Source organism: Nelumbo lutea, chromosome 2, assembly GCF_056320005.1.
Source record: "Nelumbo lutea isolate HS-2025 chromosome 2, American lotus-T2T, whole genome shotgun sequence".
Classification (NCBI taxonomy): Eukaryota; Viridiplantae; Streptophyta; class Magnoliopsida; order Proteales; family Nelumbonaceae; genus Nelumbo; species Nelumbo lutea.
Genome location: NC_142685.1, coordinates 110,539,640 through 110,564,677, shown reverse-complemented (window position 1 = coordinate 110,564,677; position 25,038 = coordinate 110,539,640). Strand labels below are relative to the sequence as shown.

The 25,038-nt window shown below is 29.7% G+C and overlaps 5 non-coding genes across 5 annotated transcripts; all 5 read left to right on the top strand.

Annotated features, from left to right (window-relative positions):
* Positions 1-566: 566 nt before the first annotated feature.
* On the top strand, positions 567-639 carry TRNAA-AGC (transfer RNA alanine (anticodon AGC)). The gene has a single exon. It is a non-coding gene; the product is annotated as a tRNA-Ala (tRNA).
* A 3,684-nt stretch (positions 640-4,323) lies between these two features.
* On the top strand, positions 4,324-4,396 carry TRNAA-AGC (transfer RNA alanine (anticodon AGC)). Its single transcript has one exon. It is a non-coding gene; the product is annotated as a tRNA-Ala (tRNA).
* Positions 4,397-8,066: 3,670 nt separating this feature from the next.
* TRNAA-AGC (transfer RNA alanine (anticodon AGC)) lies at positions 8,067-8,139 on the top strand. Its single transcript has one exon. It is a non-coding gene; the product is annotated as a tRNA-Ala (tRNA).
* A 3,686-nt stretch (positions 8,140-11,825) lies between these two features.
* Positions 11,826-11,898, top strand: TRNAA-AGC (transfer RNA alanine (anticodon AGC)). The gene has a single exon. It is a non-coding gene; the product is annotated as a tRNA-Ala (tRNA).
* A 3,577-nt stretch (positions 11,899-15,475) lies between these two features.
* Positions 15,476-15,548, top strand: TRNAA-AGC (transfer RNA alanine (anticodon AGC)). Its single transcript has one exon. It is a non-coding gene; the product is annotated as a tRNA-Ala (tRNA).
* Positions 15,549-25,038: the final 9,490 nt, after the last annotated feature.

Here is a 25,038-nt window from a genome sequence, read left to right as displayed (position 1 = left end):
TCCCTTTGCATGCAAGATGTACGGTTTTTGATAACCCGCATATCCAAATTACTTTTATCCTCATATGTCATCAATATATTTTAGGGTATTTTGATATTTTCAGGCATTTCTTATTTTCTTTAATATTTAACTATTATTTTTAATTTATTACAACAATTTTTATCACAATTAGCAAATGGGCATTTTGCTCAAATGGAGGAATGCGCACTCTACATGCAAGAGGTACGTGGATCGATACCCCATATCTCTAAATTATTTTTATCTTCACAACTCACCATTATGTTTTAAGGTGATTTGATCTTTTCCGCAATTTATTATTTTTTTTCATATACATTTATTATTTTAAGTTTTTTTTGGTTTAATTTATTACGACAATTACCATCATAATTAACAAATGGGGACGTAGCTGAAACGGTAGAGTGCCTGCTTTGCTTGCAAGAGGTACGAGGATCGATACACCGCATTTCCAAATTATTTTAATCCTCACAACTCACCAATATATTTGATTATTATTTTTAATTTTTAAGTGTAATTTTTTACGACAATTACTATCTTAATTAACAAATGGGGATGTAGCTCAAATGGAAGAGTGCTCGCTTAGCATGCGAGAGGTACGGGGTTCGATACCCCGCATCTCCAACTTATTGTTATGTTTAGAACTCGCTAATATATTTTAGCGTGTTTTGATATTTTCTGGAATTTTTTATTTCCTTTGATTTTTATTTATTCTTTTTAATGTCTTACAGCATTTATTATTATAATAATCAAATGGGGATGTAGCTCAAATGGTAGAGCGCTCGCTTTGCATGCGGGAGGTATGAGGTTCGATTCCCCGCATCTCCAAATTACTTTTATCCTCATAAGTCATCAATATATTTTAGGGTATTTTGATATTTTCAGGCATTTCTTATTTTCTTTCATATTTAATTATGAATTTTAATTTATTACAACAATTTTTATCACAATTAGCAAATGGGCATTTTGCTCAAATGGAGGAATGCTCGCTCTACATGCAAGTGGTACGGGGATCGATACCCCATATCTCTAAATTATTTTTATCTTCACAACTCACCAACATGTTTTAAGGTGTTTTAATCTTTTCCGGAATTTATTATTTTTTTTCATATACATTTATTATTTTAAATTTTTTTTGGTTTAATTTATTACAACAATTACCATCATAATTAATAAATGGGGACGTAGCTGAAACGGTAGAGTGCCTGCTTTGCTTGCAAGAGGTACGAGGCTCGATACACCGCATTTCCAAATTATTTTTATCCTCACAATTCACCAATATATTTTAGAGTATTTTGATCTTTTCTAGAAATTTCTTCTTTTCTTTCATTTTTATTTTTTATTTGTTTAGGTTTAATTTATTATAACGATTACTGTCATAGTTCAGAAATGGGAATGTAGCACAAATGGTAGATTGCTCGCTTTGCTTGTTAGAGGTACGTGGTTCGATACATGCATTTCCAAATCATTTTTGTCCTCACAACTCGCCAATAAATTTTATGGTGTTTTGATCTTTTCAGGACCTTCATATTTTCCCTCTTATTCATTTATTATTTTTATATTCTAATTTTAACTTATTACAAAAATTACTATCAGAATTAACGATTGGGGACGTAGCTCAAACAGTAGAGCTCTTGCTTTGCATGCAAGATGTTCGAGGTTCGTTACCCTCCATCTGAAAATTATTTTTATACTCTCAACTCACCAATATGTTTTTGGGTGTTTTGATCTTTTGGGAAATTTATTATGTTCTTTTATTTATATTTGTTATTTATTATTTCATATTTTTTAATTTTAATTTATTATAAATATCACTATCATAATTAAGTAATGGGGACGTAGCTCATATAGTAGATTGCTCGCTTTGCATGCGAGAGTTTCGATCTTCGATACCTCGCATGTCAAAGTTATTTTTATCCTCCCAACTCACCAATATATTTTAGAGTGCTTTGATCTTCTTAAGAATTTCTTATTTTCTTTGATTTTTCTTTATTATTTTTAATATTTTAGTTTTAATTTATTATAACAATTACTATCATAATTAACAAATGGGGAAGTAGCTTAAATGGTAGAGCGCTTGTTTTGCATGCGAGAGGTATGGGTTTCGGTACGCCGCATCTCCATATAATTTTTATCCTCACAAATGAACAATATGTTTTAGGGTGATTTGATATTTTTTGGAATTTCTTATTTTCTTTCATTTTTATTTATTATTTTGAACTTATCAAATTTTAATATATTACAACAATAACTATCTCAATTAACAAATGGGGATGTAGCTGAAATGGTAGAGCGCTCGCTTAGCATGCGAGAAGTACCAGCTTCAATACCCCGCATCTCTAAAATATTTTTACCTCACAACTCAACAATAAAATTTAGAGTGTTTTAATAATTTTCAAGAATTTCTTATTTTCTTTCGTATTTATTTATTTATTTTAATTTTTAATTTTATTGTATTGCAACAATTATTATCATAGATAACAAATGGGTATGTAGCACAAACCGAAGAGTGCCCGCTTTGCATGTTAAGGGTACGGGGTTCGATACCCCACATTTCTAAATTATTTTTATCCTCACAACACATCAATATATTTCAGGGTGTTTTGACCTTTTCAAGAATTTCTTATTTTCTTTCATATGTATTTACTATTTTTTTACTTTTTGCAACAATTACTCTCATTATTAACAAATGGGAATGTAGCTCAAATGGTAGAATGCTTGCTATGCATGCGAGAGGTACAGCAACCGATACTCCGCATCTCCAAATTGTTTTTATCTTCACAATTCACCAATATATGTTAAGGTGTGTTGAACTTTTCTGGAATTTCTTATTTTCTTTTATATTTATTTATTATTTATAATTTTTAATTTTAATTTATTACAACAATTACTTTCGCAATTAAGAATTGGGGATGTAGCTCGAACGGTAAAGCGCTTACTTTTCATTCAAGGGGTACGTAGATCGATAAATTGCATTTCCAAATTATTTTTATCCTCACAACTCACTAATATATTTTAGGGTGTTTTTAAACTTTACAAGAATATCTTATTTTCTTTTGTTTTTATTTATTATTTTTAATTTTTAATTTTTTGTATTACAACAGCAACTATCATAACTAACAAATGGGGATGTAGCAAAAACAGAAGAGGGCACGCTTTGCATGTTAGAAGTATGGGGTTCAATAAACCGCATTTCCAAATTATTTTTGTCCTGACAACTCACCAATATACTTTAAGGTGTTTTGATCTTTTAAAGAATTTCTTATTTTTTTTCATATTCATTTATTATTTTTAATTTTTAATTGTAATTTATTAATACAATTACAATCATAATTAACAAACGGGGGCATAGCTCAAACGGTAGAGCCCTTGCTTTGCAAGCAAGAGGTAAGGGGATCGATACACCGCATTTCCAGATTATTTTTATCCTCACAACTCACCAATATATATGATTATTATTTTTAATTTTTAAGTGTCTTTTATTACAACAATTACTATCTTAATTAACAAATGGGGATGTAGCTCAAATGGAAGAGTGCTCACTTACTATGCGAGCGGTACGGGGTTCGATACCCTGCATCTCCAACTTATTGTTATCCTCAGAACACGCTAATATATTTTAGGGTGTTTTGATCTTTTCTGGAATTTTTAATTTTCTTTGATTTTTTTTATTCTTTTTAATGTCTTACAACATTTACTATTATAATAATAAAATGGGGATGTAGCTTAAATGGTAGAGCGCTCCCTTTGCATGCAAGATGTACGGTTTTTGATAACCCGCATATCCAAATTACTTTTATCCTCATATGTCATCAATATATTTTAGGGTATTTTGATATTTTCAGGCATTTCTTATTTTCTTTAATATTTAACTATTATTTTTAATTTATTACAACAATTTTTATCACAATTAGCAAATGGGCATTTTGCTCAAATGGAGGAATGCGCACTCTACATGCAAGAGGTACGTGGATCGATACCCCATATCTCTAAATTATTTTTATCTTCACAACTCACCATTATGTTTTAAGGTGATTTGATCTTTTCCGCAATTTATTATTTTTTTTCATATACATTTATTATTTTAAGTTTTTTTTGGTTTAATTTATTACGACAATTACCATCATAATTAACAAATGGGGACGTAGCTGAAACGGTAGAGTGCCTGCTTTGCTTGCAAGAGGTACGAGGATCGATACACCGCATTTCCAAATTATTTTAATCCTCACAACTCACCAATATATTTGATTATTATTTTTAATTTTTAAGTGTAATTTTTTACGACAATTACTATCTTAATTAACAAATGGGGATGTAGCTCAAATGGAAGAGTGCTCGCTTAGCATGCGAGAGGTACGGGGTTCGATACCCCGCATCTCCAACTTATTGTTATGTTTAGAACTCGCTAATATATTTTAGCGTGTTTTGATATTTTCTGGAATTTTTTATTTCCTTTGATTTTTATTTATTCTTTTTAATGTCTTACAGCATTTATTATTATAATAATCAAATGGGGATGTAGCTCAAATGGTAGAGCGCTCGCTTTGCATGCGGGAGGTATGAGGTTCGATTCCCCGCATCTCCAAATTACTTTTATCCTCATAAGTCATCAATATATTTTAGGGTATTTTGATATTTTCAGGCATTTCTTATTTTCTTTCATATTTAATTATGAATTTTAATTTATTACAACAATTTTTATCACAATTAGCAAATGGGCATTTTGCTCAAATGGAGGAATGCTCGCTCTACATGCAAGTGGTACGGGGATCGATACCCCATATCTCTAAATTATTTTTATCTTCACAACTCACCAACATGTTTTAAGGTGTTTTAATCTTTTCCGGAATTTATTATTTTTTTTCATATACATTTATTATTTTAAATTTTTTTTGGTTTAATTTATTACAACAATTACCATCATAATTAATAAATGGGGACGTAGCTGAAACGGTAGAGTGCCTGGTACGAGGCTCGATACACCGCATTTCCAAATTATTTTTATCCTCACAATTCACCAATATATTTTAGAGTATTTTGATCTTTTCTAGAAATTTCTTCTTTTCTTTCATTTTTATTTTTTATTTGTTTAGGTTTAATTTATTATAACGATTACTGTCATAGTTCAGAAATGGGAATGTAGCACAAATGGTAGATTGCTCGCTTTGCTTGTTAGAGGTACGTGGTTCGATACATGCATTTCCAAATCATTTTTATCCTCACAACTCGCCAATAAATTTTATGGTGTTTTGATCTTTTCAGGACCTTCATATTTTCCCTCTTATTCATTTATTATTTTTATATTCTAATTTTAACTTATTACAAAAATTACTATCAGAATTAACGATTGGGGACGTAGCTCAAACAGTAGAGCTCTTGCTTTGCATGCAAGATGTTCGAGGTTCGTTACCCTCCATCTGAAAATTATTTTTATACTCTCAACTCACCAATATGTTTTTGGGTGTTTTGATCTTTTGGGAAATTTATTATGTTCTTTTATTTATATTTGTTATTTATTATTTCATATTTTTTAATTTTAATTTATTATAAATATCACTATCATAATTAAGTAATGGGGACGTAGCTCATATAGTAGATTGCTCGCTTTGCATGCGAGAGTTTCGATCTTCGATACCTCGCATGTCAAAGTTATTTTTATCCTCCCAACTCACCAATATATTTTAGAGTGCTTTGATCTTCTTAAGAATTTCTTATTTTCTTTGATTTTTCTTTATTATTTTTAATATTTTAGTTTTAATTTATTATAACAATTACTATCATAATTAACAAATGGGGAAGTAGCTTAAATGGTAGAGCGCTTGTTTTGCATGCGAGAGGTATGGGTTTCGGTACGCCGCATCGCCATATAATTTTTATCCTCACAAATGAACAATATGTTTTAGGGTGATTTGATATTTTTTGGAATTTCTTATTTTCTTTCATTTTTATTTATTATTTTGAACTTATCAAATTTTAATATATTACAACAATAACTATCTCAATTAACAAATGGGGATGTAGCTGAAATGGTAGAGCGCTCGCTTAGCATGCGAGAAGTACCAGCTTCAATACCCCGCATCTCTAAAATATTTTTACCTCACAACTCAACAATAAAATTTAGAGTGTTTTAATAATTTTCAAGAATTTCTTATTTTCTTTCGTATTTATTTATTTATTTTAATTTTTAATTTTATTGTATTGCAACAATTATTATCATAGATAACAAATGGGTATGTAGCACAAACCGAAGAGTGCCCGCTTTGCATGTTAAGGGTACGGGGTTCGATACCCCACATTTCTAAATTATTTTTATCCTCACAACACATCAATATATTTCAGGGTGTTTTGACCTTTTCAAGAATTTCTTATTTTCTTTCATATGTATTTACTATTTTTTTACTTTTTGCAACAATTACTCTCATTATTAACAAATGGGAATGTAGCTCAAATGGTAGAATGCTTGCTATGCATGCGAGAGGTACAGCAACCCATACTCCGCATCTCCAAATTGTTTTTATCTTCACAATTCACCAATATATGTTAAGGTGTGTTGAACTTTTCTGGAATTTCTTATTTTCTTTTATATTTATTTATTATTTATAATTTTTAATTTTAATTTATTACAACAATTACTTTCGCAATTAAGAATTGGGGATGTAGCTCGAACGGTAAAGCGCTTACTTTTCATTCAAGGGGTACGTAGATCGATAAATTGCATTTCCAAATTATTTTTATCCTCACAACTCACTAATATATTTTAGGGTGTTTTTAAACTTTACAAGAATATCTTATTTTCTTTTGTTTTTATTTATTATTTTTAATTTTTAATTTTTTGTATTACAACAGCAACTATCATAACTAACAAATGGGGATGTAGCTAAAACAGAAGAGGGCACGCTTTGCATGTTAGAAGTATGGGGTTCAATAAACCGCATTTCCAAATTATTTTTGTCCTGACAACTCACCAATATACTTTAAGGTGTTTTGATCTTTTAAAGAATTTCTTATTTTCTTTCATATTCATTTATTATTTTTAATTTTTAATTGTAATTTATTAATACAATTACAATCATAATTAACAAACAGGGGCATAGCTCAAACGGTAGAGCCCTTGCTTTGCAAGCAAGAGGTAAGGGGATCGATACACCGCATTTCCAGATTATTTTTATCCTCACAACTCACCAATATATATGATTATTATTTTTAATTTTTAAGTGTCTTTTATTACAACAATTACTATCTTAATTAACAAATGGCGATGTAGCTCAAATGGAAGAGTGCTCACTTACTATGCGAGCGGTACGGGGTTCGATACCCTGCATCTCCAACTTATTGTTATCCTCAGAACACGCTAATATATTTTAGGGTGTTTTGATCTTTTCTGGAATTTTTAATTTTCTTTGATTTTTATTTATTCTTTTTAATGTCTTACAACATTTACTATTATAATAATAAAATGGGGATGTAGCTTAAATGGTAGAGCGCTCCCTTTGCATGCAAGATGTACGGTGTTTGATAACCCGCATATCCAAATTACTTTTATCCTCATATGTCATCAATATATTTTAGGGTATTTTGATATTTTCAGGCATTTCTTATTTTCTTTAATATTTAACTATTATTTTTAATTTATTACAACAATTTTTATCACAATTAGCAAATGGGCATTTTGCTCAAATGGAGGAATGCGCACTCTACATGCAAGAGGTACGTGGATCGATACCCCATATCTCTAAATTATTTTTATCTTCACAACTCACCATTATGTTTTAAGGTGTTTTGATCTTTTCCGCAATTTATTATTTTTTTTCATATACATTTATTATTTTAAGTTTTTTTTGGTTTAATTTATTACGACAATTACCATCATAATTAACAAATGGGGACGTAGCTGAAACGGTAGAGTGCCTGCTTTGCTTGCAAGAGGTACGAGGATCGATACACCGCATTTCCAAATTATTTTAATCCTCACAACTCACCAATATATTTGATTATTATTTTTAATTTTTAAGTGTAATTTTTTACGACAATTACTATCTTAATTAACAAATGGGGATGTAGCTCAAATGGAAGAGTGCTCGCTTAGCATGCGAGAGGTACGGGGTTCGATACCCCGCATCTCCAACTTATTGTTATGTTTAGAACTCGCTAATATATTTTAGGGTGTTTTGATATTTTCTGGAATTTTTTATTTCCTTTGATTTTTATTTATTCTTTTTAATGTCTTACAGCATTTATTATTATAATAATCAAATGGGGATGTAGCTCAAATGGTAGAGCGCTCGCTTTGCATGCGGGAGGTATGAGGTTCGATTCCCCGCATCTCCAAATTACTTTTATCCTCATAAGTCATCAATATATTTTAGGGTATTTTGATATTTTCAGGCATTTCTTATTTTCTTTCATATTTAATTATGAATTTTAATTTATTACAACAATTTTTATCACAATTAGCAAATGGGCATTTTGCTCAAATGGAGGAATGCTCGCTCTACATGCAAGTGGTACGGGGATCGATACCCCATATCTCTAAATTATTTATATCTTCACAACTCACCAACATGTTTTAAGGTGTTTTAATCTTTTCCGGAATTTATTATTTTTTTTCATATACATTTATTATTTTAAATTTTTTTTGGTTTAATTTATTATAACAATTACCATCATAATTAATAAATGGGGACGTAGCTGAAACGGTAGAGTGCTTGCTTTGCTTGCAAGAGGTACGAGGCTCGATACACCGCATTTCCAAATTATTTTTATCCTCACAATTCACCAATATATTTTAGAGTATTTTGATCTTTTCTAGAAATTTCTTCTTTTCTTTCATTTTTATTTTTTATTTGTTTAGGTTTAATTTATTATAACGATTACTATCATAGTTCAGAAATGGGAATGTAGCACAAATAGTAGATTGCTCGCTTTGCTTGTTAGAGGTACGTGGTTCGATACATGCATTTCCAAATCATTTTTGTCCTCACAACTCGCCAATAAATTTTCTGGTGTTTTGATCTTTTCAGGACCTTCATATTTTCCCTCTTATTCATTTATTATTTTTATATTCTAATTTTAACTTATTACAAAAATTACTATCAGAATTAATGATTGGGGACGTAGCTCAAACAGTAGTGCTCTTGCTTTGCATGCAAGATGTTCGAGGTTCGTTACCCTCCATCTGAAAATTATTTTTATACTCTCAACTCACCAATATGTTTTAGGGTGTTTTGATCTTTTGGGAAATTTATTATGTTCTTTTATTTATATTTGTTATTTATTATTTCATATTTTTTAATTTTAATTTATTATAAATATCACTATCATAATTAAGTAATGGGGACGTAGCTCATATAGTAGATTGCTCGCTTTGCATGCGAGAGTTTCGATCTTCGATACCTCGCATGTCAAAGTTATTTTTATCCTCCCAACTCACCAATATATTTTAGAGTGCTTTGATCTTCTTAAGAATTTCTTATTTTCTTTGATTTTTCTTTATTATTTTTAATATTTTAGTTTTAATTTATTATAACAATTACTATCATAATTAACAAATGGGGAAGTAGCTTAAATGGTAGAGCGCTTGTTTTGCATGCGAGAGTTATGGGTTTCGGTACGCTGCATCTCCATATAATTTTTATCCTCACAAATGAACAATATGTTTTAGGGTGATTTGATATTTTTTGGAATTTCTTATTTTCTTACATTTTTATTTATTATTTTGAACTTATCAAAATTTAATATATTACAACAATTACTATCTCAATTAACAAATGGGGATGTAGCTGAAATGGTAGAGCGCTCGCTTAGCATGCGAGATGTACCAGCTTCAATACCCCGCATCTCTAAAATATTTTTACCTCACAACTCAACAATAAAATTTAGAGTGTTTTAATAATTTTCAAGAATTTCTTATTTTCTTTCGTATTTATTTATTATTTTTAATTTTTAATTTTATTGTATTGCAACAATTATTATCATAGATAACAAATGGGTACGTAGCACAAATCGAAGAGTGCCCGCTTTGCATGTTAAGGGTACGGGGTTCGATACCCCACATTTCTAAATTATTTTTATCCTCACAACACATCAATATATTTCAGGGTGTTTTGACCTTTTCAAGAATTTCTTATTTTCTTTCATATGTATTTACTATTTTTTTACTTTTTGCAACAATTACTCTCATTATTAACAAATGGGAATGTAGCTCAAATGGTAGAATGCTTGCTATGCATGCGAGAGGTACAGCAACCGATACTCCGCATCTCCAAATTGTTTTTATCTTCACAATTCACCAATATATGTTAAGGTGTGTTGAACTTTTCTGGAATTTCTTATTTTCTTTTATATTTATTTATTATTTATAATTTTTAATTTTAATTTATTACAACAATTACTTTCGTAATTAAGAATTGGGGATGTAGCTCGAACGGTAAAGCGCCTACTTTGCATTCAAGGGGTACGTAGATCGATAAATTGCATTTCCAAATTATTTTTATCCTCACAACTCACTAATATATTTTAGGGTGTTTTTAAACTTTACAAGAATATCTTATTTTCTTTCGTTTTTATTTATTATTTTTAATTTTTAATTTTTTGTATTACAACAGCAACTATCATAACTAACAAATGGGGATGTAGCAAAAACAGAAGAGGGCACGCTTTGCATGTTAGAAGTATGGGGTTCAATAAACCGCATTTCCAAATTATTTTTGTCCTGACAACTCACCAATATACTTTAAGGTGTTTTGATCTTTTAAAGAATTTCTTATTTTCTTTCATATTCATTTATTATTTTTAATTTTTAATTGTAATTTATTAATACAATTACAATCATAATTAACAAACGGGGGCATAGCTCAAACCGTTGAGCGCTTGCTTTGGAAGCAAGAGGTACGGGGATCGATACACCGCATTTCCAGATTATTTTTATCCTCACAACTCACCAATATATATGATTATTATTTTTAATTTTTAAGTGTCTTTTCTTACAACAATTACTATCTTAATTAACAAATGGGGATGTAGCTCAAATGGAAGAGTGCTCACTTACTATGCGAGCGGTACGGGGTTCGATACCCTGCATCTCCAACTTATTGTTATCCTCAGAACACGCTAATATATTTTAGCGTGTTTTGATCTTTTCTGGAATTTTTAATTTTCTTTGATTTTTATTTATTCTTTTTAATGTCTTACAACATTTACTATTATAATAATAAAATGGGAATGTCGCTTAAATGGTAGAGCGCTCCCTTTGCATGCAAGATGTACGATGTTTGATAACCTGCATATCCAAATTACTTTTATCCTCATATGTCATCAATATATTTTAGGGTATTTTGATATTTTCAGGCATTTCTTATTTTCTTTAATATTTAACTATTATTTTTAATTTATTACAACAATTTTTATCACAATTAGCAAATGGGCATTTTGCTCAAATGGAGGAATGCGCACTCTACATGCAAGAGGTACGTGGATCGATACCCCATATCTCTAAATTATTTTTATCTTCACAACTCACCATTATGTTTTAAGGTGTTTTGATCTTTTCCGCAATTTATTATTTTTTTTCATATACATTTATTATTTTAAGTTTTTTTTGGTTTAATTTATTACGACAATTACCATCATAACTAACAAATGGGGACGTAGCTGAAATGGTAGAGTGCCTGCTTTGCTTGCAAGAGGTACGAGGATCGATACACCGCATTTCCTAATTATTTTAATCCTCACAACTCACCAATATATTTGATTATTATTTTTTTGTTTTTAAGTGTAATTTTTTACGACAATTACTATCTTAATTAACAAATGGGGATGTAGCTCAAATGGAAGAGTGCTCGCTTAGCATGCGAGAGGTACGGGGTTCGATACCCCGCATCTCCAACTTATTGTTATGTTTAGATCTCGCTAATATATTTTAGGGTGTTTTGATATTTTCTGGAATTTTTTATTTCCTTTGATTTTTATTTATTCTTTTTAATGTCTTACAACATTTATTATTATAATAATCAAATGGGGATGTAGCTCAAATGGTAGAGCGCTCGCTTTGCATGCGGGAGGTATGAGGTTCGATACCCCGCATCTCCAAATTACTTTTATCCTCATAAGCCACCAATATATTTTAGGGTATTTTGATATTTTCAGGCATTTCTTATTTTCTTTCATATTTAATTATGAATTTTAATTTATTACAACAATTTTTATCACAATTAGCAAATGGGCATTTTGCTCAAATGTAGGAATGCTCGCTCTACATGCAAGTGGTACGGGGATCGATACCCCATATCTCTAAATTATTTTTATCTTCACAACTCACCAACATGTTTTAAGGTGTTTTGATCTTTTCCGGAATTTATTATTTTTTTTCATATACATTTATTATTTTAATTTTTTTTTGGTTTAATTTATTACAACAATTACCATCATAATTAATAAATGGGGACGTAGCTGAAACGGTAGAGTGCTTGCTTTGCTTGCAAGAGGTACGAGGCTCGATACACCGCATTTCCAAATTATTTTTATCCTCACAATTCACCAATATATTTTAGAGTATTTTGATTTTTTCTAGAAATTTCTTCTTTTCTTTCATTTTTATTTTTTATTTGTTTAGGTTTAATTTATTATAATGATTACTGTCATAGTTCAGAAATGGGAATGTAGGACAAATGGTAGATTGCTCGCTTTGCTTGTTAGAGGTACGTGGTTCGATACATGCATTTCCAAATCATTTTTGTCTTCACAACTCGCCAATATGTTTTAGGGTGTTTTGATCTTTTCAGGAATTTCTTATTTTCTCTATTATTCACTTATTATTTTTAATTTCTAATTTTAACTTATTACAAAAATTACTATCATAATTAACGATTGGGGACGTAGCTCAAATAGCAGAGTTCTTGCTTTGCAAGAAGATGTTCGAGGTTCGTAACCCTCCATCTGAAAATTATTTTTATACTCTCAACTCACCAATATGTTTTTAGGAGTTTTGATCTTTTGGGGAATTTATTATGTTCTTTTATTTTTATTTGTTATTTATTATTTCATATTTTTTAATTTTAATTTATTATAAATATCAGTATCATAATTAAGGAATGGGGACGTAGCTCATATAGTAGACTGCTCGCTTTGCATGCGAGAGATTCGATCTTCGATACCCTACATCTCAAAGATATTTTTATTCTCCAACTCACCAATATATTTTAGAGTGTTTTGATCTTCATAAGAATTTCTTATTTTCTTTGATTTTTCTTTATTATTTTTAATATTTTAGTTTTAATTTATTATAACAATTACTATCATAATTAACAAATGGGGAAGTAGCTTAAATGGTAGAGCGCTTGTTTTGCATGCGAGAGGTATGGGTTTCGATACACCGCATCTCCAAATAATTTTTATCCTCACAAATGAACAATATGTTTTAGGGTGATTTGATATTATTAGGAATTTCTTATTTTCTTTCATTTTTATTTAATATTTTGAACTTATCAAATTTTAATATATTACAACAATTTCTATCTTCATTAACAAATGGGGATGTAGCTGAAATGGAAGAGCGCTCGCTTAGCATGCGAGATGTACGAGCTTCAATACCCCACATCTCTAAAATATTTTTACCTAACAACTCAGCAATAAAATTTAGGGTGTTTTAATAATTTTCAAGAATTTCTTATTTTCTTTTATATTTATTTATTATTTTTAATTATATTGTATTGCAACAATTATTATCATAGATAACAAATGGGTTTGTAGCACAAACCGTAGAGTGCCCACTTTGCATGTTAATGGTACGGGGTTCGATACCCCGCATTTCTAAATTATTTTTATCCTCACAACACATCAATATATTTCAGGGTGTTTTTACCTTTTCAAGAATTTCTAATTTTCTTTCATATGTATTTACTATTTTTTTTAATATTACAACAATTACTCTCATTATTATCAAATGGGGATGTAGCTCAAACGGTAGAACGCATGCTATGCATGCGAGAGGTACAACAACCGATACTCCGCATCTCCAAATTGTTTTTATCTTCACAATTCACCAATATATGTTAAGGTGTGTTGAACTTTTTTGGAATTTCTTATTTATTTAATATTTATTTATTGTTTATTATTTTTAGTTTTAGTTTATTACAACAATTACTTTCGTTCTTAAGAACTGGGGATGTAGCTCGAACGGTAAAGCGCTTACTTTGCACTCAAGGGGTTCATAGATCGATAAATTGCATTTCCAAATTATTTTTATCCTCACAACTCACCAATATATTTTAGGGTGTTTTTAAACTTTACAAGAATACCATATTTTCTTTCATTTTTATTTATTATTTTTAAGTTTTAATTTTTTGTATTACAACAGCAACTATCATAACTAACAAATGGGGATGTAGCAAAAACAGAAGAGGGCATGCTTTGCATGTTAGAAGTATGGGGTTCGATAAACCACATTTCCAAATTATTTTTATCCTAACAACTCACCAATATATTTTAAGGTGTTTTGATGTTTTAAAGAATTTCTTATTTTCTTTCATATTCATTTAATATTTTTAATTTTTAATTTTAATTTATTTATACAATTACAATCATAATTAACAAACGGGGGCATAGCTCAAACGGTAGAGCGCTTGCTTTGCAAGCAGGAGGTAGGGGGATGGATAAACCGCATCTCCAAATTGTTTTTATCTTCACAACTGACCAATATATATTTGGGGGTTTTGATGTTTTCAGGAAATTCTAATTTTCTATCATTTTTATTTCTTATTTTAAATATTTTTGGTTTAGGGTGTTTTGATATTTTCTGGAATTTTTTATTTCCTTTGATTTTTATTTATTCTTTTTAATGTCTTACAACATTTATTATTATAATAATCAAATGGGGATGTAGCTCAAATGGTAGAGCGCTCGCTTTGCATGCGGGAGGTATGAGGTTCGATAGCCCGCATCTCCAAATTACTTTTATCCTCAAAAGTCATCAATATATTTTAGGGTATTTTGATATTTCAGGCATTTCTTATTTTCTTTCATATTTAATTATGAATTTTAATTTATTACAACAATTTTTATCACAATTAGCAAATGGGCATTTTGCCCAAATGGAAGAATGCTCGCTCTACATGCAAGTGGTACGGAGATCGATACCCCATATCTCTAAATTATTTTTATCTTCACAACTCACCAACACGTTTTAAGGTGTTTTGATCTTTTCCGGAATTTATTATTTTTTTTCATATACATTTATTATTTTAAATTTTTTTTGGTTTAATTTATTACAACAATAACCATCATAATTAATAAATGGGGACGTAGCTGAAACGGTAGAGTGCTTGCTTTGTTTGCAAGAGGTACGAGGATCGATACACCGCATTTCCAAATTATTTTAATCCTCACAACTCACCAATATATTTGATTATTAGTTTTAATTTTTAAGTGTAATTTTTTACGACAATTACTATCTTAATTAACAAATGGGGATGTAGCTCAAATGGAAGAGTGCTCGCTTAGCATGCGAGAGGTACGGGGTTCGATACCCCGCATCTCCAACTTATTGTTATGTTTAGAACTCGCTAATATATTTTACAGTGTTTTGATATTTTCTGGAATTTTTTATTTCCTTTGATTTTTATTTATTCTTTTTAATGTCTTACAGCATTTATTATTATAATAATCAAATGGGGATGTAGCTCAAATGGTAGAGCGCTCGCTTTGCATGCAGGAGGTATGAGGTTCGATACCCCGCATCTCCAAATTACTTTTATCCTCATAAGTCATCAATATATTTTAGGGTATTTTGATATTTTCAGGCATTTCTTATTTTCTTTCATATTTAATTATGAATTTTAATTTATTACAACAATTTTTATCACAATTAGCAAATGGGCATTTTGCTCAAATGGAGGAATGCTCACTCTACATGCAAGTGGTACGGGGATCGATACCCCATATCTCTAAATTATTTTTATCTTCACAACTCACCAACATGTTTTAAGGTGTTTTGATCTTTTCCGGAATTTATTATTTTTTTTCATATACATTTATTATTTTAATTTTTTTTGGTTTAATTTATTACAACAATTACCATCATAATTAATAAATGGGGACGTAGCTGAAACGGTAGAGTGCTTGCTTTGCTTGCAAGAGGTACGAGGCTCGATACACCGCATTTCCAAATTATTTTTATCCTCACAATTCACCAATATATTTTAGAGTATTTTGATCTTTTCTAGAAATTTCTTCTTTTCTTTCATTTTTATTTTTTATTTGTTTAGGTTTAATTTATTATAACGATTACTGTCATAGTTCAGAAATGGGAATGTAGCACAAATGGTAGATTGCTCGCTTTGCTTGTTAGAGGTACGAGGTTCGATACATGCATTTCCAAATCATTTTTGTCCTCACAACTCGCCAATTAATTTTATGGTGTTTTGATCTTTTCAGGACCTTCATATTTTCCCTTTTATTCATTTATTATTTTTATATTCTAATTTTAACTTATTACAAAAATTACTATCAGAATTAACGATTGGGGACGTTGCTCAAACAGTAGAGCTCTTGCTTTGCATGCAAGATGTTCGAGGTTCGTTACCCTCCATCTGAAAATTATTTTTATACTCTCAACTCACCAATATGTTTTAGGGTGTTTTGATCTTTTGGGAAATTTATTATGTTCTTTTATTTATATTTGTTATTTATTATTTCATATTTTTTAATTTTAATTTATTATAAATATCACTATCATAATTAAGTAATGGGGACGTAGCTCATATAGTAGATTGCTCGCTTTGCATGCGAGAGTTTCGATCTTCGATACCTCGCATGTCAAAGTTATTTTTATCCTCCCAACTCACCAAAATATTTTAGAGTGCTTTGATCTTCTTAAGAATTTCTTATTTTCTTTGATTTTTCTTTATTATTTTTAATATTTTAGTTTTAATTTATTATAACAATTACTATTATAATTAACAAATGGGGAAGTAGCTTAAATGGTAGAGCGCTTGTTTTGCATGCGAGAGGTATGGGTTTCGGTACGTCGCTTCTCCAAATAATTTTTATCCTCACAAATGAACAATATGTTTTAGGGTGATTTGATATTTTTTGGAATTTCTTATTTTCTTTCTTTTTTATTTATTATTTTGAACTTATCAAATTTTAATATATTACAACAATTACTATCTTCATTAACAAATGGGGATGTAGCTGAAATGGTAGAGCGCTCGCTTAGCATGCGAGATGTACTAGCTTCTATACTCCGCATCTCTAAAATATTTTTACCTCACAACTCAGCAATAAAATTTAGAGTGTTTTAATAATTTTCAAGAATTTCTTATTTTCTTTTATATTTATTTTTAATTTTTAATTTTATTGTATTGTAACAATTATTATCATAGATAACAAATGGGTTCGTAGAACAAACCGAAGAGTGCCCGCTTTTTATGTTAATGGTACGAGGTTCGATACCCCACATTTCTAATTTATTTTTATCCTCACAACACATCAATATATTTCAGGGTGTTTTGACCTTTTCAAGAATTTTTTATTTTTTTCATATGTATTTACTATTTTTTTTAATATTACAACAATTACTCTCATTATTATCAAATGGGGATGTAGCTCAAATGGTAGAACGCATGCTATGCATGCGAGAGGTACAACAACCGAAACTCCACATCCCCAAATTGTTTTTATCTTCACAATTCACCAATATATGTTAAGGTGTGTTGAACTTTTTTGGAATTTCTTATTTTTTTAATATTTATTTATTGTTTATTATTTTTAGTTTTAGTTTATTACAACAATTACTTTCGTAATTAAGAACTGGGGATGTAGCTCGAACGGTAAAGCGCATACTTTGCACTCAAGGGGTTCGTAGATCGATAAATTGCATTTCTGAATTATTTTTATCCTCACAACTCACCAATATATTTTAGGGTGTTTTTAAACATTACAAGAATATCTTATTTTCTTTCATTTTTATTTATTATTTTTAATTTTTCATTTTTTGTATTACAACAGCAACTATCATAACTAACAAATGGGGATGTAGCAAAAACAGAAGAGGGCATGCTTTGCTTGTTAGAAGTATGGGGTTCGATAAACCACATTTTCAAATTATTTTTACCCTAACAACTCACCAATATATTTTAAGGTGTTTTGATCTTTTAAAGAATTTCTTATTTTCTTTCATATTCATTTAATATTTTTAATTTTTAATTTTAATTTATTTATACAATTACAATCATAATTAACAAACGGGGGCATAGCTCAAACGGTAGAGCGCTTGCTTTGCAAGCAAGAGGTACGGGGATGGATAAACCGCATCTCCAAATTGTTTTTACCTTCACAACTGACCAATATATTTTTGGGTGTTTTGATGTTTTCAGGAAATTCTAATTTTCTATCATTTTTATTTCAAATTTTAAATTTTTTTGGTTTATTTTATTATAACGATTATTATCATAATGAACAAATGGGGATGTTGCTCTAACGTTAGAGCGCTTGCTTTGCATCAAGAGGTACGGGGATCGATACACTGCATTTCCAGATTATTTTTATCCTCCCAACTCACCAATATATATGATTATTATTTTAAATTTTAAGTGTATTTTATTAAAACAATTAATATCTTAATTAACAAATCTTGATGTAGCTCGAATGGAAGAGTGCTCACTTAGCATGCGAGCGGTACGGGGTTCGATACCCTGCATCTCCAACTTATTGTTGTCCTCAGAACTCGCTAATATATTTCAGGGGGTTTTGATCTTTTCTGGAATTTTTAATTTTTTTTTATTTTTATTTATTCTTTTTAATGTCTTACAACATTTACTATTATAATAATAAAATGGGGATGTAGCTTAAATGGTAGAGCGCTCCCTTTGCATGCAAGATGTACGGTGTTCGATACCCCGCATATCCAAATTACTTTTATCCTCATATGTCATCAATATATTTTAGGGTATTTTGATATTTTCAGGCATTTCTTATTTTCTTTCATATTTAACTTTTATTTTTAATTTATTACAACAATTTTTATCACAATTAGCAAATGGGCATTTTGCTCAAATGGAGGAATGCGCACTCTACATGCAAGCGGTACGTGGATCGATACCCCATATCTCTAAATTATTTTTATCTTCACAACTCACCATTATGTTTTAAGGTGTTTTGATCTTTTCCGCAATTTATTATTTTTTTTCATATACATTTATTATTTTAATTTTTTTTTGGTTTAATTTCTTACGACAATTAACATCATAATTAACAAATGGGGACGTAGCTGAAATGGTAGAGTGCCTGCTTTGCTTGCAAGAGGTACGAGGCTCGATACACCGCATTTCTAAATTATTTTTATCCTCACAAGTCACCAATATATTTTAGAGTATTTTGATCTTCTCTAGAAATTTCTTCTTTTCTTTCATTTTTATTTTTTATTTTTTTTAGGTTTAATTTATTATAACGATTACTATCATAGTTAAGAAATGGGGATGTAGCACAAATGCTAGATTGCTCACTTTGCTTGTTAAAGGTAAGTGGTTCGATACATGCATTATCCAAATCATTTTTGTCCTCACAACTCGCCAATAAATTTTATGGTGTTTTGATCTTTTCAGGACCTTCATATTTTCCCTCTTATTCATTTATTATTTTTATATTCTAATTTTAACTTATTACAAAAATTACTATCAGAATTAACGATTGGGGACGTAGCTCAAACAGTAGAGCTCTTGCTTTGCATGCAAGATGTTCGAGGTTCGTTACCCTCCATCTGAAAATTATTTTTATACTCTCAACTCACCAATATGTTTTAGGGTGTTTTGAACTTTTGGGAAATTTATTATGTTCTTTTATTTATATTTGTTATTTATTATTTCATATTTTTTAATTTTAATTTATTATAAATATCACTATCATAATTAAGTAATGGGGACGTAGCTCATATAGTAGATTGCTCGCTTTGCATGCGAGAGTTTCGATCTTCGATACCTCGCATGTCAAAGTTATTTTTATCCTCCCAACTCACCAATATATTTTAGAGTGCTTTGATCTTCTAAAGAATTTCTTATTTTCTTTGATTTTTCTTTATTATTTTTAATATTTTAGTTTTAATTTATTATAACAATTACTATCATAATTAACAAATGGGGAAGTAGCTTAAATGGTAGAGCGCTTGTTTTGCATGCGAGAGGTATGGGTTTCGGTACGTCGCTTCTCCAAATAATTTTTATCCTCACAAATGAACAATATGTTTTAGGGTGATTTGATATTTTTTGGAATTTCTTATTTTCTTTCATTTTTATTTATTATTTTGAACTTATCAAATTTTAATATATTACAACAATTACTATCTTCATTAACAAATGGGGATGTAGCTGAAATGGTAGAGCGCTCGCTTAGCATGCGAGATGTACTAGCTTCAATACTCCGCATCTCTAAAATATTTTTACCTCACAACTCAGCAATAAAATTTAGAGTGTTTTAATAATTTTCAAGAATTTCTTATTTTTTTTCATATTTATTTATTATTTTTGAATTTTTAATTTTATTGTATTGCAACAATTATTATCATAGATAACAAATGGGTATGTAGCACAAACCGAAGAGTGCCCGCTTTGCATGTTAAGGGTACGGGTTTCGATACCCCACATTTCTAAATTATTTTTATCCTCACAACACATCAATATATTTCAGGGTGTTTTGACCTTTTCAAGAATTTCTTATTTTCTTTCATATGTGTTTACTATTTTTTTACTAATTGCAACAATTACTCTCATTATTAACAAATGGGAATGTAGCTCAAATGGTAGAATGCTTGCTATGCATGCGAGAGGTACAGAAACTGATACTCCGCATCTCCAAATTGTTTTTATCTTCACAATTCACCAATATATGTTAAGGTGTGTAGAACTTTTCTGGAATTTCTTATTTTCTTTTATATTTATTTATTATTTATAATTTTTAATTTTATTTTATTACAACAATTACTTTCGTAATTAAGAATTGGGGATGTAGCTCGAACGGTAAAGCGCTTACTTTGCATTCAAGGGGTACGTAGATCGATAAATTGCATTTCCAAATTATTTTTATCCTCACAACTCAATAATATATTTTAGGGTGTTTTTAAACTTTACAAGAATATCTTATTTTCTTTCATTTTTATTTATTATTTTTAATTTTTAATTTTTTGTATTACAACAGCAACTATCATAACTAACAAATGGGGATGTAGCAAAAACAGAAGAGGGCACGCTTTGCATGTTAGAAGTATGGGGTTCGATAAACCGCATTTCCAAATTATTTTTGTCCTGACAACTCACCAATATATTTTAAGGTGTTTTGATCTTTTAAAGAATTTCTTATTTTCTTTCATATTCATTTATTATTTTTAATTTTTAATTGTAATTTATTAATACAATTACAATCATAATTAACAAACGGGGGCATAGCTCAAACGGTAGAGCGCTTGCTTTGCAAGCAAGAGGTACGGGGATCGATACACCCCATTTCCAGATTATTTTTATCCTCACAATTCACCAATATATATGATTATTATATTTATTTTTTAAGTGTATTTTATTACAACAATTACTATCTTAATTAACAAATGGGGATGTAGCTCAAATGGAAGAATGCTACTTTAGCATGCGAGTGGTATGGGATTCAAAACCCTGCATCTCCAACTTTTTGTTATCCTCAGAACTTGCAAATATATTTTAGGGTGTTTTGATCTTTTCTGGAATTTTTAATTTTCTTTGATTTTTATTTATTCTTTTTAATGTCTTACAACATTTACTATTATAATAATCAAATGGTGATGTAGCTTAAATGGTAGAGCACTCCCTTTGCAAGCGAGAGGTACGGGGTTCGATACCCCGCATCTCCAAATTACTTTTATCCTCATAAGTAATCAATATATTTTAGGGTATTTTGATATTTTCAGGCATTTCTAAAATCCTTTCATATTTAATCATTATTTTAAATTTATTACAACAATTTTTATCACAATTAGCAAATGGGCATTTTGCTCAAATGGAGGAATGCTCACTCTACATGCAAGAGGTACGTGGATCGATATCCCATATCTCTAAATTATTTTTATCTTCACAACTCACCAATATGTTTTAAGGGGTTTTGATCTTTTCCGCAATTTATTATTTTTTTCATATACATTTATTATTTTAAATTTTTTTGGTTTAATTTATTACAACAATTCCCATCATAATTAACAAATGGGGACGTAGCTGAAACGGTAGAGTTCTTGCTTTGCTTGCAAGAGGTACGAGGATCGATACACCGCATTTCCAAATTATTTTAATCCTCACAACTCACCAATATATTTGATTATTATTTTTAATTTTTAAGTGTAATTTTTTACGACAATTACTATCTTAATTAACAAATGGGGATGTAGCTCAAATGGAAGAGCGCTCGCTTAGCATGCGAGAGGTACGGGGTTCGTTACCCCGCATCTCCAAATTACTTTTATCCACATAAGTCATCAATATATTTTAGGGTATTTTGATATTTTCAGGCATTTCTTATTTTCTTTCATATTTAATTATGATTTTTAATTTATTACAATTTTTATCACAACTAGCAAATGGGCATTTTGCTCAAATGGAGGAATGCTCGCTCTACATGCAAGTGGTATGGGGATCGATACCCCATATCTCTAAATTATTTTTATCTTCACAACTCACCAACATGTTTTAAGGTGTTTTGATCTTTTCCGGAATTTATTATTATTTTTCATATACATTTATTATTAAAAATTTTTTTTGGGTTTAATTTATTACAACAATTACCATCATAATTAATAAATGGGGACGTAGCTGAAACGTTTAATTTTAATATATTATAAATATCACTATCATAATTAAGGAATGGGGACGTAGCTCATATAGTAGACTGCTCGCTTTGCATGCGAGAGATTCGATCTTCGATACCCCACATCTCCAAGATATTTTTATTCTCCAACTCACCAATATATTTTAGAGTGTTTTGATCTTCATAAGAATTTCTTATTTTCTTTTATTTTTCTTTATTATTTTTAATATTTTAGTTTTAATTTATTATAACAATTACTATCATAATTAACAAATGGGGAAGTAGCTTAAATGGTAGAGCGCTTGTTTTGCATGCGAGAGGTATGGGTTTCGGTACACCGCATCTCCAAATAAGTTTTATCCTCACAAATGAACAATATGTTTTAGGGTGATTTGATATTATTAGGAATTTCTTATTTTCTTTCATTTTTATTTAATATTTTGAAGTTATCAAATTTTAATATATTACAACAATTACTATCTTCATTAACAAATGGGGATGTAGCTGAAATGGTAGAGCGCTCGCTTAGCATGCGAGATGTACGAGCTTCAATACCCCACATCTCTAAAATATTTTTACCTAACAACTCAGCAATAAAATTTAGGGTGTTTTAATAATTTTTCAAGAATTTCGTATTTTCTTTTATATTTATTTATTTTTAATTTTATTGTATTGCAACAATTATTATCATAGATAAAAAATGGGTTTGTAGCACAAACCGTAGAGTGCCCACTTTGCATGTTAATGGTATGGGGTTCGATACCCCGCATTTCAAAATTATTATTATCCTCACAACACATCAATATATTTCAGGGTGTTTTTATCTTTTCAAGAATTTCTAATTTTCTTTCATATGTATTTACTATTTTTTTTTACTTATTACAACAATTACTCTCATTATTATCAAATGGGGATGTAGCTCAAACGGTAGAACGCATGCTATGCATGCGAGAGGTACAACAACCGATACTCCGCATCTCCAAATTGTTTTTATCTTCACAATTCACCAATATATGTTAAGGTGTGTTGAACTTTTATGGAATTTCTTATTTTTTTAATATTTATTTATTGTTTATTATTTTTAGTTTTAGTTTATTACAACAATTACTTTTGTAATTAAGAACTGGGGATGTAGCTCGAACGGTAAAGCGTTTACTTTGCACTCAAGGGGTTTGTAAATCGATAAATTGCATTTCCAAATTATTTTTATCCTCACAACTCACCAATATATTTTAGGGTGTTTTTAAACTTTACAAGAATATCTTATTTTCTTCCATTTTTATTTATTATTTTTAATTTTTCATTTTTTGTATTTCAACAGCAACTATCATAACTAACAAATGGGGATGTAGCACAAACATAAGAGGGCATGCTTTGCCTGTTAGAAGTATGGGGTTCGATAAACCACATTTCCAAATTATTTTTATCCTAACAACTCACCAACATATTTTAAGGTGTTTTGATCTTTTAAAGAATTTCTTATTTTCTTTCATATTCATTTAATATTTTTAATTTTTAGTTTTAATTTATTTATACAATTACAATCATAATTAACAAACGGGGGCATAGCTCAAACGGTAGAGCGCTTGCTTTGCAAGCAAGAGGTACGGGGATGGATAAACCGCATCTCCAAATTGTTTTTATCTTCACAACAGACCAATATATTTTTGGGTGTTTTGATGTTTTCAGGAAATTCTAATTTTCTATCATTTTTATTTCTTATTTTAAATTTTTTTGGTTTATTTTATTATAACGATTATTATCATAATGAACAAATGGGGATGTTGCTCTAACGTTAGAGCGCTCGCTTTGCATCAAGAGGTACGGGGATCGATACACTGCATTTCCAGATTATTTTTATCCTCCCAACTCACCATAATATATGATTATTATTTTTAAATTTTAAGTGTATTTTATTAAAACAATTAATATCTTAATTAACAAATGGTGATGTAGCTCGAATGGAAGAGTGCTCACTTAGCATGCGAGCGGTACGGGGTTCGATACCCTGCATCTCCAACTTATTGTTGTCCTCAGAACTCGATAATATATTTTAGGGGGTTTTGATCTTTTCTGGAATTTTTAATTTTCTTTGATTTTTATTTATTCTTTTTAATGTCTTACAACATTTACTATTATAATAATCAAATGGTGATGTAGCTTAAATGGTAGAGCACTCCCTTTGCAAGTGAGAGGTACGGGGTTCGATAC